Source organism: Piliocolobus tephrosceles, chromosome 2 (genome assembly GCF_002776525.5).
Source record: "Piliocolobus tephrosceles isolate RC106 chromosome 2, ASM277652v3, whole genome shotgun sequence".
In the NCBI taxonomy this organism is placed as follows: domain Eukaryota; kingdom Metazoa; phylum Chordata; class Mammalia; order Primates; family Cercopithecidae; genus Piliocolobus; species Piliocolobus tephrosceles.
Window position 1 is genome coordinate 155,867,802 of NC_045435.1, and position 17,814 is coordinate 155,885,615.

Consider the following 17,814-nt stretch of genomic DNA (forward strand, 5'->3'; position numbering starts at 1 on the left):
AGGAAGAAAGGGAGGGAGGGAAAGAGGGAGACTGCAACAGAATATCACAGTGGCTAATGGTGCAAGCTGTAGAATGCAAAAGAACTGAGTTCAAACTCAGTTTTTGCCATTGACTGGCTTTGTGACCCAAGGCAAATCGTTTAACCTCACTGAATTCCAAGGTCCTGATTTGGAAAATGAGGGTACTATTCACTCCACAGGGTCGTTGTGGGAATTAAATAACTCACTTACAACACTTAGCATAGTGCTTGGCCATGGTAAGCATTCGGCAAACTGTGGTAGTAATTTGTGTCATCATTTCTAGTAGTTAAAACAATAACCACATGGACTGCATAGCCCTGTGACATCATCTGCCCAGCCAACTTTTCCGTACCTGGAGGGAGGGGGACGGGGGGAGGAATGAGCATTTGCAGCGGTACACAGGGATGGCCCCGCTGACTCAGGAGCATTCCACTTTATGGCAGCGATGTCGGAGTGACCTGCAGGCCAAATCAGAGTTGCCAGAGCCCCTTTGAGATGGGGGTGTTCCGGGCTACCGCCTCTGACCTCATTCTCTTGGCAAGTGGCGCCACCTGCTGGCTGCTCCAGGAACTGTCTTGCATACCTAGTTACCCAGCTGCAAAATGTTATTTGTGTCAAGCCCTGGATTCCTATTATCACCCCTTGACTGCCAAAGCCACCTTGATCCTGGGAAGCCAGTCACGCAATTCATACTGTCCTGCAGTCGTCCGGTTCATGTCAGAATTTCCAGGACAACTGCCAATTTCCTGAGGATTATAAATCAACCCCGTAAAATTTCATTTTGCCCTGAGACTTTGCATATATTAACCAGCTAGTCTGTTTCTATTCTCTTCTGCTTTTTTTTTTTTTTTTTTTCTTTTTTTTTTTTTTTTTTTTTTTGCCGGGGCAGGGTGCGGCAAGGAATGGAGTCTCACCTTGTCTCCCAGGCTGGAGTGCAGTGGCGCGATCTCGGCTCCCTGCAACCTCCGCTGCCCAGGTTCAAGCGATTCTCCTGCCTCAGAAGTAGCTGGGATTACAGGCGCCTGCCACCACGTCCGGCTAATTTTTTTTTCTTTGTATTTTTAGCACAGACGGGGTTTTGCCATCTTGGTCAGTCTGGTCTCGAACTCCTGACCTCGTGAACCACCCACCTCGGCCTCTCAAAGTGCTGGGATTACAGGCATGAGCCACAGCGCCCAGCCTTCTCTTCTGCTTCTATTCGTGGCAGAAGAAACCTCCTTTTTTCCTTTTTCAGGTGCATTCTGGGTTGTTTTGGAGCTTAGGTCAACCTTTAGTTTAGAGTCAAGGGTCCTGAGTTCCAGTCTCAGCCCACCAAACACTTTTCCCAGGTCCCTAATCTCTTTTTTTTTATTTATTTATTTATTTATTTATTTATTTATTTATTTATTTATTTATTTATTTTTTTGAGGCGGAGTCTCGCTCTCGCCCGAGATACTGTGGCTGGATCTCAGCTCACTGCAAGCTCCGCCTCCCGGGTTTACGCCATTCTCCTGCCTCAGCCTCCCGAGTAGCTGGGACTACAGGCGTCCGCCACCTCGCCCAGATAGTTTTTTTGTATTTTTTAGTAGAGACGGGGTTTCACTGTGTTAGCCAGGATGGTCTCGATCTCCTGACCTCGTGATCCGCCCGTCTCAGCCTCCCAAAGTGCTGGGATTACAGGCTTGAGCCACCGCACCCGGCCCCCAGGTCCCTAATCTCTCCCACCTCCAGCTGCTTTATCTGGAAGAGGAGGGTTGTCATTCTGCCTGCCATCATGATCCTGATCCTTTTGTGTGTTTTTTGCTCATTTGTCTTTTTATTGTTGTTGTTGTTATTGTTTTGAAGACAGAGTCTCACTCTGTCACCCAGGCTGGAGTGCAGTGGTACAATCTCGGCTCAGTGCAACCTCTGCCTCCCAGATTCAAGCAATTCTCATGCCTCAGCTTCTCAAGTAGCTAGGATTACAGGTGCACATCACCACACCCTGCTAATTTTTGTATTTTTAGTAGAGACTGCTTTTCGCCATGTTGACCAGGCTGGTCTCAAACTCCTGACCTCAGGTGATCCGCCTGGCTCAGCCCCCGAAAGTACTAGGATTACAGGTGTGAGCCACTGTGCCTGGCCTGGTCCTGATCCTTTTGAAATTTAAAGGAGAATGAAATCAGTGGGAAAGGCTTTGTCAGTGTCACAGATAAGGCTACAACTCCTTAGCCTGTGGGTGTAACTGGTGTCACGTGTACATACAGAATCTTGGGTGATGGTGGCATGCACTGGCCCTGACTTCTTCCTCACCAGCAGCCTCTCAGTGTGACATTGTCATGTAGCTACTATAAGGCTGGTACAGGTTTTGGTTTTATTATGGTCATTCATGAGATATTTAATGAGGGCTTACTATGCACCAGGCATTATGGGAATTCAAATATTACAGCCAAAATTCTTGGACTTTGAGACCTGGAGGTCTAGGAGGGATGAAGTGTAAACAAATCCACACATTGGTCCATCCCTGTTATGTGCCAAGCACTGTGCTGGGCACGTGATGAATGTCAACTATAGGTCGAACAGGAAGGACTCATGAAGTACAGTTACAAACGCAGCTTTGGTTTGACAGGGACCTGGCCAACATCCCTTTCAATTTGCTCAGTGGGTGGTAGACATTCTTCCCAGCCCCTGGGCGAAAACATGGACGATCCCATGATTTTTCTGATCACTTGCAGGAAACGAAAAATATCATACTCGTTTTAAGCCACAAAACAGTCTCAACTCAGGAAACAGAATGTCTAGTTGATATATTATTCAACACATCAGCTTTCATTTTCTCCCCTGCCCAGGTAGGGCCAAGCACCTAGTGGGGGTGCTGAGGTCAGCTTTGTCTCTCTTTCCTGCGATTCTCCTCACTCCCACTTCCCTGTGGCTGTTTCTAGCCCAGTTGAAATCTAAGCAGGATGAAGGGAAGGGAAATAAGGGAAGGGGAAAAGCTCTTCCTTGTCAGATATTGTTGTAAGTTAGTGTCACAGTGTCTGGGTCTGGCTAACGTTTAAGTAAGATTCTTTCTCTTGGGGACACTTTTCTGGATTCCTCTGAGCCTCCCCTGCTGGAGCATCTGCAGGCACAAGTGCCTTCTTCAGTTGACAGCCTGTGACCCCTCCCCCCAAGCTTCTGCCCCTGCAGTATGGCCCACTGGCATCCCCTCACCCTCGCAGGCTGCCCTCCCACATGACCTCCGCTGAAATGCTTGCCAAGGGCTCCACATCTCCCAGAGATGGAAGCACCTGTCAGGCATTGTAAAAGGAGCGCGGTGACTTTGCAGTCATCTCAGCTCAGACAACTGAACGTCCCGTTACACATACATCTCTTCTAATCACCTTGCAATCCAGGAAAGAAAGTTCCCTTATCCCCTTTCTACAATTAGGGAGACTTTTAGAGAATTACACAATCACTAAGTGACAAAGATGAGGTTTGAGCCCTGTCTCTCCAACTCAAAGCCCACGATATTCTCATGAGTCCTTGCTATTGGATTCCAAAAAGCAAAGGGCCTACTCTGGGGCCTGGGACAAGCCAACAAACCTCCATCTTGATTCTTCATCTTTCATGATTCCCAAGAGCTCTTCACATTCTAAAACGCTATAATAAAATTTCTGAGTTGAGGAAGCCTAGAAGCACATGGCAGAGAATTCTGCAGAGGCCTCCCTCTTCTGCGCGGGAGGAGGTCCCCACAGCTCAGCTCTTCCCAGGAGCTCTCTGCCCTGACACTCTACATGATATAAGCATGTGCCTCCAGCAAGTACAGGGCAGAGGGAGAGAAACATCATTTAAGTGGTGCTGGCATTTCTGCTCCTCCAGGAGGATATGCCCAGTACAGAGCGGGAGATGGAAGGCATGCATTTGCTTCCTTTCCAGACAGGCTGGCTCATTTCCCGCATTTCTCATGATGAGAGGATTATGCATGTTGAGCATGATGCTGGTGTTTCAAGTGAGGCAGTTTCCAGACACCATGCATGACTCCTGGTTTAAGCCAATTATCTCATCATGGTTCAACCAAAGAAACAACAAGTTATTCAAATGCTGGAGAAAACTCCCAGCTGGGCTGGTTTTATTGACTGTGGGTCTCCAAGATGGCACCCTTCTAAAGAATTTCCAAGGATCATTTTGACTGTGCAATTGCAATGTTCTCCTTAAACCCTTGCCACCATTGGTGGGACTTCAATGCTTGGCAGCTCAAGGAAGCCAGCATGTTCTCCATGGCTGTATCCTCTAGACCCTCACAGCCTCCCTGCAGAATAAGCAGAACAGGTGTCATTACCTCCTTTTTACAGATAAAGAAACTGAAGCTCAGAAGTGACAAATATGACATCTGGTGAAAAGCAGAGCCAGGACTTGAACGTTGGTTTCCCAATCCAAGTCTAACACTGTGAGTCCTATACCTTCTTTTTGCTGATGTTCACACAAGATCGAGTAAGCATTTCCCTGCCCTTCCTAATCTTCTACTTACCAGAATCCCACCTCCCTGCTGCTCAGCCGGCTTGGGGTTAGAGAATGGGGTGGCATCTCAGGCAGTGTAAGGGTGAGGATTCTTCCATGATTCTTCCAGTAGGACATCAGCCACTTCCATCCTGGCAACAACACACTAAACTGTCCATTATGTCCCACTGGAATCAGTTGAGGTTATGTTTCTGCATGACAGAGAATGGTTTCTTCCCTTCATTACATTAGCCTGGGCCAAGGGGTAAAGCATATCTATCCCTTTATTGCCCATAAGTGTCCCTTAGTTCCAGTGGAGATTAAGAAAACTGACATTTATTGAGCACATACTATATGCCAGAATTTGTTCTGAGGGTTTTGCTCATCTTGATTCGTTTAACCTCACAACAACCTTATGAGGCCATTCCTTGTATAATTCCTTTTTATAGATGAGGAACCTGATGCACAGCACCAGTTAAATAACTTTTCCAAGGTTCACAGCTAGAAGTGATCGAGACAAAAACTTTAACTTGGGTAGTCAGATTCCAGAGTCTGTGTGCCCAGATCCACTCTCAACAGACTAAAGCTCAAGCTAATCTGACCTTGAGGTTTTCCAGGAGGAAAAGCATCAGACTGAGGAGAACACTTACGTTAGATTGGATTCCTAAGAAGCAAAGCCCAAGTCCAGGATTCTCTTGTGGGCCACATACTATGGAAGTGCTCCTGGAGAAACCTGCAAGAGGCAGGGAGGCAGGACATGGAGGGAGGAGCAAGCAAGGGAGCCATCTCAGGACCGCCCCACCCCCAAGCCAGGGACTGGGCTTTCACGCCCCCAGCTGTCAGGCAGAGCCAGAAAGCCAGACACTGGGGCCCTAGGACACTGCTCCACAAATGAGCCACAGGACCTGGCTATGGGGAGTGAATGCACGGGGAACATGGGGACACAAAAAAATGGTTCCAAAAAAAAAAAACAAAACAAAAGAGGATCTGTCAGAGCAGTGACAGTACCTGCCGCAGCAGCCACGCCTGGGATAGGAAAGGAGCGCCTGTGATCTGCCCTAAGCCTCAACAAGTCTCAAAGGAATTTCTGAAGAACTTAGATTCCTCTGATGTTGGCAAGTGCCCAGGAAACATCTTGTCAGAGGAAAGTCGGGGATAACTGTCTGTGCAGGGCCACCTTCGAGTAAACACGCAGGGCCTGTTGGAGAGCCACCCGGGTGACTGTGACTGCGTCCACTTGACCTCTGCAGTCACCCCGCCCACTGTTCCCTGAGGCCACACTTGCACACCGCCTGCCCTTGCTCTGACCTGCCTTCTCCATCAAACCTGCCCCAGCCAGTCTCTCCCTGTGTCTGTCAGGGACCCAAGATGTGTCAGCCACTGCGCTCGTCTTCTTTTCCAAGGTGATTTTATTTATACGATCTCACTTTGTTCTTAATTATGAAATATTTTTAACACATAAAAAGGCACCTAATACTCAGCATTGTCAACTCAGTGTTATTTGTTAAAAACCTTTTTTAAAAAGGTGAAATCAAAGATTTTAGATACAATTGAAATTCCCCTTATACTCTGTCCTGATGGAATTCCACCCCCACTCCCCCCACAGGTCACTGCTGCCCTGAATTTGGTGCTTACCACTCCCATCAAAGTTTGACTACACATGTGTAAAACCTTTCAGAGGACTATTTCGCATCATTTTAAACTTTATGTTACATTGTGTTACGCTGTGTACTAGTCAGGGTTCTCCAGGGAAACATAACCAATAGAATGTGTAGAGAGAGAGAGAGGTTTATTTGAGGGAATTGGCTCACACAGTTATGGAGGCTAGAAGTCCAAGATCAAAGTGCCAGCAGGTTGGAGGCCTAGGGAAGAGGTGACGCTGCAGTTCAAGGCTGAAGGCTGTCTGCTGGTGGAACCTCATTTTCTCAGGGGACCTCAGTCTTTGCTCTATTAAATCCTGCAACTGATTGGATGAGAATACCCACATTATGGAGCGCAGGCAACCTGCTTTACTCGAAGTCCACCAATGTCAATGTTAGTCTCATCCAAAAACACCTTCAGAGAAACATCTAAATTGTTTGACCATCACATACTATTTCCGTCTGTAACTTGCTTTCTTCACTTACTGTGTTTTTGAGATTTATCTATGTTGATAAATCTATCATTTCATTGTATATGAAAGGACTTCAGAATGTTCCTGGAAAAAAAATGGAATTAAGAGATAAAAATACAAAATGTAAACTTTATTCCTCAATAGCAGCTCCATCGAGTTCAAGACACTTTTGTAAGCAATGATACCAGCCATTTAGTTCATCCCTAAAGAAGCGAGGATCCTGGGAGTTTAGCAATGTTAGTGCAGTCTTTTTACATTATTAACTGAAGAAAACTCGGTGCCCTTTAAAGATGTTTTAAGAGTAGGAAACAAAAAGCAGCCAGAAGGAGCCAAATCAGGACTGTGAGGTGGCTGCCTAATGATTTCGCACGGAAACTCTTACAAAATTGCCATTATTCAATAAGAGGAATGGGCAGGAGCATTTGTCATGCTGGAGAAGGACTCTCTAGTGAAGCTTTTTCAGGTACTTTTCTGCTAACGTTTTAGCTAACTTTCTCAAAACACTCTTCTAACAAGCGGATGTTGTCATTCTTTGCCTTCCAGAAAGTCCACAAGCAAAATGCCTTAAGCATCACAAACTGTTGCCATGACCTTTGCTCTTGACCCATTTCCCTCTGGTGTGACCACTTGCTAGCCATTGCTTTGATTGTGCTTTGTCTTCAGGATTGTACTGGTAAAGCCATGTTTCACCTCCTGTTAACAATTCCTTGAAGAAATGCTTCAGGATCTTGGTCTCACATTTTTAAAATTTCCATTGAAAACTCTGCTTTTGTCTGCAGCTGATCTGGGCAAAACAGTTTTGGCACCCATTGAGGGGAAAGTTTGCTTAACTTTAATTTTTCAGTCAGAATTGTGTAAGCTGAACCAACGGAGATGTCTACGGTGTCAGCTCTTCTTTCTGCAATCAATTAGGGCATGTACAAGTGAATTTTTTCCTTGCAAATTGTCTGCTGCTGTGGCCTTCATCTTCAACATCATTTTATTCCTTCTTAAACAAATTATCCATTTGTAAACTGCTGATTTCCTTAGGGCATTGTCCCCATAAACTTTTCTTAAAGCTCCAATGATTTCATTATTTTTCCACCCAAGCTTCACCATAAATTTTATGTTTTCTCTTGCTTTAATTTTTTCAGAATTCATGTTGCTATGATAGGGGCTCTTTTCAAACTGATGTCTTATACTTCTTAATGCCTCTTATATCTGATGCTGTTCAGATACAAGAACTTAGTATGCATTTATTTTGGTGCAAAAAAAATTGAAATTTAGGCTGGGCACAGTGGCTCATGCCTGTAATCCCAGCACTTTTGGAGGCTGAGGCAGGTGGATCAGTTGAGGCCATCTCTACTAAAAATACAAAAAATTAGCTGGGCGCAGTGTCGTGTGCCTGTAGTCCCAGCTGCTGGGAGACTGAAGCATGAGAATACCTTGAACCCAGGAGGTGGAGGCGGCAGTGAGCCAAGATCTCTTCACTGCACTCCAGCCAGAGTTGCAGAGAGAGACTCTGTCTCAAAATGAAAAATATATATACATATGCATTGTTTTTTCATAATACATATTTTTCCATGAAGTTGTTGAAGGTTCCTTGTCTATATGTCAGGTTATGACTTTTTCTGTTGATAGGCATAGGTTGCTTCCATTTTTGTATCACCAACAGGAGAAAGCATAAACTCTCTCGAGTAAGGAACTGCCATGGCACAATACATAGCAAGTGCTTAAAAAGTGTTTGGGTTTGACTTGTTTGGCTTACTATGTACCTGGTACTATGAAGACAAAGCAGCTCAATTTTATAAGAAAAGGAACTGAGGGCTGGGCACGGTGGCTCACACCTATAATCCCAGCACTTTAGGAGGCCAAGGCAGCAGATCACCTGAGGTTGGAAGTTTGAGACCAGCCTGACCAACATGGAGAAACCCCATCTCTACTAAAAATACAAAATTAGCCGGGTGTAGTGGCACATGCCTGTAATCCCAGCTACTCAGGAGGCTGAGGCAGGAGAATCACTTGAACCCAGGAGGTGGAGGTTGTGGTGAGCCGAGACCACACCATTGCACTCCAGCCTGGACAACAAGATCAAAACTCAGTCTCAAAATAAAACAAACAAAAAAAAAATGAACAAACAAAAGAAAGAAGGAAGGAAGGAAGACAGAGAGAGAGAAAGAAAGAAAGGAAAGGAAGGAAGGAAGGAAGGAAGGAAGGAGGGAAGGAAGGAAGGAAGGAGGGAAGAAAAAGAAGGAAGGAGAAAAGAAAAAAGAAGAAAGGAAGGAAGACAGAGAGAGAGAAAGAAAGGAAGGAAAGAAAGAGAGAAAAGAAAAAAGAAAGACGGAAGGAAGGAAGGAAAGAAGGAAGGAAAGAAAAGAAAGAAAAGGAAGCAAAGAAAGAGAACTGAACCCCAACATTAGAACCATGATTCAAACATGGGGGTAACGCATGATGGCTGAGCATGGGTTTTACAGGCCTGCCCTGGAGAGGGAGCACCATGAAAAAAAAATCAAGTAGCTGGCATTATTCTGCAGGCCTGAGAATGCTCAGTGGGGAAGTAAAACAATGATTTGGCTACCCGCCCATAGCTTCTGACAGCCAGGGGCACCTACATCGTAACTCTTTGCAGAAAGGACCTGTAATTCACAGAGGCGTCAGGGGGGTAGCTGAGTAATTAAACTGATTCTTTGTCTTCCCTTTTGACCTTCGAAAATAAAACATCTCAGATTATAAGAGAAAAAGTGTGAGTATGAGGAGGAAACTGTCTATAGTTGATACAAGAAATAGAGCTTTATTATTTAAAGTGATCAAAACAGCCAGTAAAGGGAAAGGGAGGTGGAGGATGAGTAAGTTAAATATTCATTTGTCAGCTAGAAGTCAGTAAACGATGTCTGTGGCTGATAACTTGAGCAATCAAGAAATATGGGGGCAGGCTCTGGATGAAAGAAACAGTGAGGCCAGGCGTGGTGGCTGATGCCTGTAATCCCAGCACTTTGGGAGGCCGAGGCAGGTGGATCACCTGAGGTCGGGAGTTCGAGACCAGCCTGGCCAACATGGTGAAACCCCATCTCTACTAAAAATTAAAAATTACAAATTACAAAAATTAGCCAGGTGTGGTGGTACATGCCTTCAATCCTAGCTACTCAAGAGGCTGAGGCAGGAGAATCTCTGGATCCTGGGAGGTGGAGGTTGCAGTGAGCCGAGATAACACTGCACTCCAGCCTGGGTGACAGAGGGGGACTCCATCTCAAAAAAAAAAACAAAAACAAAAACAAAAAAAAAAAGAAAAAAGAAAAGGTGAAAGTGCTGAAAGCAGGGTGTGGGGAGAGGAAAGTGTGGGGCCAGGAAATGTTGGTCTCTAGAAGGTCTTCAGTGCTGTTTATCTTTTTAGTTCAGGTGATAATTAAATTATCACTTGAATACTTTTAAAATTAAAATACAAGAAATATGAAATAGAGCAAGGACTACTGAAATATTCACAGATATTCCAAGTGATATGTGCATAATAGCCTCTGAGAGGGGGTGGAAGTTGGTGGGTAGAGATTGTAAAATTTAGCCATGATATTTCAATTGCTGAAGTGGAGGGATGGGTGGGTCATTATTCCAGACTCTTTCTACCTTTATATATAGTTGTACATAGTTGAAATTTCCCACAGTAAAAAGGATGTTTTTTAAAACAAACACAGTCTGTGAGGTCAGACTGGTGTGAGTTAAGTTCTAGCTGAGCCACTTAGCAATGTCGGCAATTTACTTTAACTCTCTGGGCCTGAGTTTCCTCATCACATAATGGAAATAACTGCTGTTCACCCACTTTGTGTGACCACTGACATCAGAGGGATGAAATGAGATTAGGCCTGTGAAGTGCTGACTGTGGCATAAAGTGTAGTAAGTGCTTTAAAAAATATTTTGGTTTGGTCTGTTTTGTTGCTGCTATGTGGGAGTTTTATAAAGAAGGCTTTGCCTCTAAAATGTGAATTCTGCTTCTCAGCATCTTACATTTGTTCTGTACCTCTAATACTTTCTGCCTTATGTGTTTGCTGTTGTTTTGTGTTAGACTTCTCTCCTCAGCTAGCTTACTTAGTCTATTCTGTTAACAAACATTTATTGAGCACCTATTTGCCAGGCACTGAACTGGGAGCTAAGGAAGCAGAGATGAGAGACTATCGCTGATCCAAGGCCACACAAATCAGTGATGAAGAAAGGCAGGAAAAAATCAGAATCACATACAGCATGACAACTGCAGAGCCTGACATACCACAGTGGGTACGGGGAGTACTAAGGATACCTAGCACAGCTTGAGCCAGGTTTTGAAGGATGGATAGAAGTTCACCGGACAAAGGAAAGTATGAGGCAGTCTGCTGTGACATGCAGAGGTAGCAGCAGGAGTCAAGGTCTGGAAGCTGGAAAGGCCTGAGTCTGTTCAGAAAAATAACTCGGTTCATGGTTGGGGAGTGAGGGAAAAATAAAACTAGACTGAAGAGCAAGGTCCAAATTGTGCCCCAGGCTACAGACTTCACAGGACAAGGGGACTTGGCAGGGTTCATTCCGGAGCACACCTTCAAATAAAACGTGAGTTCCAATCTGCATCTGAGTAAGTTCATTCCAGTAGAAAGGGGGAGGGTGGGAGGTTAGAAAGCAGAGAGAGAGACAGAGAGAGAAAGAGAGCACGCGAGCAATATCACAGAGGGTGTATAAGTTCATTTTCATACTGCTATGAGGAAATATCTGAGACTGGGTAATTCATAAAGAAAAGAGGTTTAATGAACTCACAGTTCCCCATGGCTGGGGAGGCCTCACAATCATGGCAGAAGGTGAAGGAGGAGCAAAGGCACATCTTACATGTGGCAGGCAAGAGACCATGTGCAGGGGAGCTTCCCTTTATAGAGCCATCAGCTCTCGTGAGACTATCTTACTATCATGAGAATAGCATGGGAAAACCTACCCCCATGATTCAATTACCTCCCACCAGGTCCCTCCCACAACACGTGGGGATTATGGGAGCTACAATTCAAGACGAGATTTGGGTGGGGACACAGCCAAACCGTATCAGCAGGAGATGCTGGCTGTCTAAATAGAGCCCCTCAGAATCACTGTATCTAATGTGCCTGGGGCTCAAAATTCAATTTTGTTGGGGCATCTGGAGAAAATTAAGCCCTAAAGGGCTGTCTCACAACAAACTCAACAAACTCATCTGACATAAACACCCAGGACTGTGTTATAAATGTTAGGGGCTAAACCCGATATATGGTAGGAGTTAAACCTCTTTAGTGACCAGCACGCGTGCCTACTATCCAAAGCAAGCCCTCGTATTTCTGAGGTTGCTGGAGGTGGAAGTCTAGGTGGGTCCAGAACCAGAACTTGGAGGGACAGAGAGGCTTCCAGGGAAAGAGTAGCCTAAAGAACTTTGTCCTCAGCATGACAGAGGGCAACTTCTAGTGGCCAAGGTGATCCTGTTTGCCCAATAATGGCAAATAAACCCCGGCCACCAGTTCTAGCTTCTCACTGCATGCTCATCTGGCCCCTCTACAATGACATTCCTTTACACATTCCAGCCAGAGCAGAGTCTGATGAAGTCAGGGTTCATCTGCAGTACAGGCTCAGAAGTGTACTGTGGTTTCCAGAGTGAAATTCAACCTTAGCCCTCAGATGTCTCTCATTCTCCTTGGACACCCAGTGGCTGTGACTGTGCTTGGGGGTGAACTGTCTCAAGAGATGGCTGGACTTCTCCATTACTTGTTGACACTTCTCCCTAAGTTCACTTTCAGATGCAATTTTTTTTTTGATGGAGTTTTGCTCTTGTTGCACAAGCTACAGTGCAATGGCGCCATCTCGGCTCACTGCAACCTCCTCCTCCCCCGCAGTGGGGAAAGGAGGCGGTGGGTTCAAGCAATTCTCCTGCCTCAGCCTCCTGAGTAGCTGGGATTACAGACATGCACCACCATGCCGGGCTAATTTTTGTATTTTTAGTAGAGACAGGGTTTTACCATGTTGGCCAGGCTGGTCTCGAACTCCTGACCTCAGGTGATCCATCTGTCAGGGCCTCCCAAAGTGCTGGGATTACACTTTGTAATCCCCGTGAGCCACCGATGTGAGTCACTGCACCCAGCCTCAGATGCAGTCTTAACTCACTGTGCTTGGGCTTCTTAGTTTTTGTCCCTGGGTAACAACTATCAGGTTAAACCAGAAAAGAGATGATTAGGACTTGAAACAAGCTGGATAATGGAGTGGGAATGGATTTGGGCACATCTACATGGGGAATTGATGGTTTCTGACTTGGGAAATGAGGAAGAGAGAGATGCTTAAGGTGATTCTCAGGTTGGAACTGGGTAAGAACCTGGCTGCTCCCTGAGAGTAGGCACTGGGTCTGCCCTGCTTGGTTTCTCCATAAAGAGGCAGCACTACTGCTGGGTTCATTAATTCAACTAATACCTGCTGTGCCAGACACTGTGCTAGGGATGGAACAGCAAACAGGACCAAAAGGCAGTGCCTGACCTCAAGGAGGTTCTATTTTAGCAGAAAATACAGAGAAAATAATTTAAAAATCATTAACGTTGATAATACAAGCCGTGGTAAGTGTTTTAAAGAAAACTAACAAGCAGAAAGGGGCAGAGTAAAGGGAAGCACTGCTTGCAGTAAGGTGACCAGAACGAGGGAGCTATTCATGCAAAGAAGAGGGGAGGAGTGGGCCAGGCAGAGGAGTCAGCAAGTGCTACGGCCTCGGGCAGAAAAGGAACTGGTATGGTCCAGAAAGACCAAGACCCACATGGCAGGAGCCTTGGGAGCGATGGAAGAGTGACAAGCATGCAGGGCCTTGAAGGCCACTTCAGAAGATTGGGTTTTACTCTAAGTATAAGAGACAATTCTAAAGGGTTTTGTTTTGTTTTCTGTGTTGTTTTTGTTCTGAGACAGGCTTTTGCTTTCACTCTCTCAGGCTGCAGCCTTGACCTGCTGGCCTCAAGAGATCCTCCCACATCAGTCTCCCAAGTAGCTGGGACTGTGGGTACACATCGTAACACCTGGATAAATTCTGTTTTTTTTGGTTGTTGTTTTGGTTTGGTTTGGTTTTTTTGAGAGATAGGATTTTGCTATGTTGCCCAGGCTGGTCTCAAGCTCCTAGGCTCAAGCAATCCACCCACCTTGTCCTCCCAAAGTGCTGGGATTACAGGCATGAACCACCACACCTAGCCCCTCTGAAGAGTTTTAATTTAGTTTAATCAGAGTGACATGGTATGATTTTAAGAGTTTAAAAAGCCCACTCTGAAAGCAGGATGTAGAATGCATTGGAGGAGAGATCAGGGAGTTGGAAGGATATTACAATGGGATAGGACAGCATGATGGTGACTTGCACTGGGGTGATGTCAAGAGAGGTAGAGAGAAGTAAACGGATTTGAGATACATTGTGGGGGTAGAATTGACTAGACTCAGGATAAATGAGATGTGCGAGACGACAGAAAGTGAGAGATCAAGATGACCCCTTGGTTTCCGGGTAGATATTGGGGTTGTTTACTGAGATGAAGAGGATCAAGAGGCAGTGGGGAAAGGGAAGATCAGAGGGGAAATTATCTAGATTTTCTTTTTTTTTTTTTTTTTTTTTTTGTCTTGATGGATTTTTGCTCTTGTGGCCCAGGCTGGAGTGCAGTGGCACGATCTCAGCTCACAGCTACCTCCGCCTCCTGGGTTCAAGCAATTATCCTGCCTCAGCCTGCCAAGTAGCTGGAATTACAGGTGCATGCCACCACGCCTGGCTCATTTTTTGTTTTTTTAGTAGAGACAGGGGTTTCACCATGTTGGCCAGGCTGGTCTTGAACAACTGACCTCAGGTGATCCACCCACCTCAGCCTCCCAAAGTGCTGGGATTCCAGGTGTGAGCCACCGCGCCTGGCCAAAATTATCTAGATTTTCATTTGGAGACATATTAAGTTTGAGATGTCTGAGAAATAGCCAAACGAAGACCTCAAAGAGAGGGTGAGTATGCAAGTCTGGAGCTGAGCAGAAAGTTCTGAGATAGACATTTAAATGTGAAATCATTAGCACATACAATGCCATTTAAATCTATGTGGACAGACCAGATCACTTAGTGATTAAAAAAAACGAAGCACCAAGACCCAATCCTGAAAAACTTTAACATTTAGAGGTCAGATAAGGAAGAAAAACCTGGTGAAGCAGAGAATAATGAGAAAGAATGGTCACTGAAGTAGGAGGAAGCCCAGGGAGTGGTGTCATGGAAGCTGGGTCAGGAAAGTACATCTGTGACAAATGCAAGCGGCAGGTCGAGATGAGTGCAGAGAAGCATCTGCCGGGCTTGGTAATGCCGCGGCCTTTGCCTTGTTATTAGGAGCAGCATCACTGGGGTGCTAGGGACTGAGAATTATTTTTCATTCCTTTATTGCTAGAAGCAAGTTATGCTGAACATCCATCCTAAACTTGAAAGTCAAAGAAATGTGGGAAGGGTTTCCAAGGGAATCTTGCATCTTGCCACTGCACCAGCTGAGTTTAATTTCCCAGGAGCCCAGTCTTACCACCTCCTCCCCATGCCTGCAGCTCTGGCTGCCAGGATGCCAATATCTTTAACTCCAAACAAACCATTAATTGTACCCTTGGACCCAAATGACAACCTTTTTAAAATGCTGCTTGTCTTTGCCTTTTCTTTAATACGATGATGGTCGAATCTCTCATCCACCACCACCAGCTCATTTATTTTAATAACTACATCCACAATAAAACAGGAGTAGTATTATAGAAAGGGATAAAGTCCTCACCATCATAGTACAAATGACTAGGACTTTGCAAATGACTATGGACAGGAAAAACAAAAGAAAAAAAAAATACATATATATATATATATCTCAAGCCACTAGATGGAAGTCTTCATTCAACTGCCTGTGCATATTCAGAAAAGTAAAGCGGGATCAGTGCCAGACTGCACAAACCCATCAAATTCATTCGACATTCATTGAACAACTGCTTTGTACAAAGACAAGTAACAATGATGATAATGGCTACAATTCATGCAATCCTTACTCTGTGCCAGGCAGTCTGCTGAGTCACACATACATTGAGTCTCACACACCTTGGCTCATTTCATTCTCCCAGGGGGAGGGGAGTATTATTATCTTCATTTTATGGGGGCGGAAACCAATCTTAGAGTTACTTACTCTAAGCAACTGGCCCATGCTAGTGAATGGAGGAGCCAGGTTCCAGAATAAGAAAACACTATCATTGTCTACAAAGTGTTTATACAAAATGTGGTAAGAGAGGGATAATGTGCCAGAGGGGTGGGCTGTGACTCTGATGCAGGAACCAGCCAAGGAGGGAGGAAGAGAATCAGCAAAGGCCCCACCATGCTCTCTACGGCTCAGGATGAAACGGAGGGGTCACCCCGATTGTTTTCCCTCACTCTCCCCACAACTACTGCACCACCAAGAACCGACTGTTCTATCCCCCAAATGCATCTTAAACCAGTCCACCTTTCTCCACCTATCCTATGATTACATCATTCATCAAGGCCACCATCATTAATAAGATGGGCTCTCTGGACCACTGCAAGAGCCTCCCGACTGGTCCTTTGGCATCTTCTCCTGCCTCCTCCAATCCTCCCTTCCCACAGTAGTCAGAGGTTCCGCTTAGTACACAGATCACCTCTGTACCATGCTTAAACCCTGTCAAAGGCTTCCCAGTAAATCTCAACTCCTTTCCATTTTGTCCAAGGCCTTCCCTCTATGATGTAGTCTTGTCTACCTTTTTAACCTCATCTCCTACAATAGCTGCTGGTTTCTCGACAAACAGGACAGAGCCTGGCATAAACAGTAATTATGTGCTGAAGAAATTAAGGCACGAATCAATGAGTAAATAAATAGAAAAGCTCCGTGGGGAAGCCGTGTTTGAAATGAGCATTATACCGGAGCAGGCTTTCTCAGACAGTGAGGGCTGGGAGGGGGGAGGTAGTGAAACAAGTTGTTCTCAATGGAGGCAGCAGGTGCAAAGGCACAGAGGGATTCCAGGTGCAGCAGGGAGGCAGCCTGAGCAGGCCTGGGGGCAGGACCATGTGAAACCAGCGTTCTCAAGGTTGAGTATGCATCGTAAGCCCCTGGAAAGTTTGCTGAGACACAAATTGTTGGGACCCACCTCCAGAGATTCTGATAGGTCCATCTGAAACAGGGGCTGAAATGTGCATTTCTCACAAGTTCCCAGGTGATGCTGCTGCCGCTGGTCCAGGGCCCACACTGAGAACCACTGGTGCAAAGTACAGTTGGTCCTTCACATCCATGGGTTCCACATCCATGAATTCAACCAACTGTGGATCAAAATGTTTTTTAAAAAATAGATGACTGCATTTATACTGAACATGTGGGCTTTTTTCTTGTCATTATTTTCTAAATAACAACTATGTACATAGCATTTCCATTGTATTGGGTATCACAAGTAATCGTGAGATGATTTAAAGTATATGGAAGGATATGTGTGTAGGTTGTATGCAAATACTACATCATTTTATATAAGGGACTTGAGCATCCATGGGGGACTGGAACCAAGCCCCCACAGATACCAAAGGACAACTGTACATATATATGGGTTTTCTGTAAGCTGTAATTTTGGAGGGTGGGAATTATTACCTTAAAAGAAGGATATAAATCACTATTTTAAGTCATTATTAGTCCTTTGATACTTAAATGTGAATAAGTTGCAAATTCTTTATCAACCAGAAGGAGAACTCCAGGCACCAGAGGTGAGAGACAGGAGTGACTAAGAACTAGGAAAGGGAGAGAGCCTAGTTTGCCTGCTCCCCAGTGTGCCCCAGGGCCAGGCTGGAACAGAAAAGATTAGCTTTGCTAGTGGGAAATTCAATGAAAATGGCAGGGTGTGGTGGCTCACACCTGTAACCCCAGCACTCTGGGAGGCCGAGGTGGGTGGATCACTTGAGGTCAGGAGTTCGAGACCAGCCCGGCCAACATGGTGAAACCCCGTCTCTATTAAAAATACAAAAATTAGCCGAGCACAGTGGCACATGCCTGTAATCCCAGCTACTCAGGAGGCTGAGGCACGAGAATTGCTTGAACCTGGGAGGCGGAGCTTGCAGTGAGCAGATATTGTACCACTGCACTGTAGCCTGGGCAACAAAGCAAGAAGACACTGTCGAAAGAAAGAAAGAAAGAAAGAAAGAAAGAAAGAAAGAAAGAAAGAAAGAAAGAAAGAAAGAAAGAAAGAAAGAAAGAAAGGAAGGAAGGAAGGAAGGAAGGAAGGAAGGAAGGAAGGAAGGAAGGAAG

At 45.3% G+C, this 17,814-nt stretch overlaps 1 protein-coding gene across 1 annotated transcript in view; it reads left to right on the forward strand.

The window, feature by feature from the left end:
- BFSP2 (beaded filament structural protein 2) overlaps nucleotides 1-17,814 on the forward strand; it is a 67,110-nt gene that overhangs the window by 19,266 nt on the left and 30,030 nt on the right. The gene's annotated exons all lie outside the window — the stretch shown is intronic.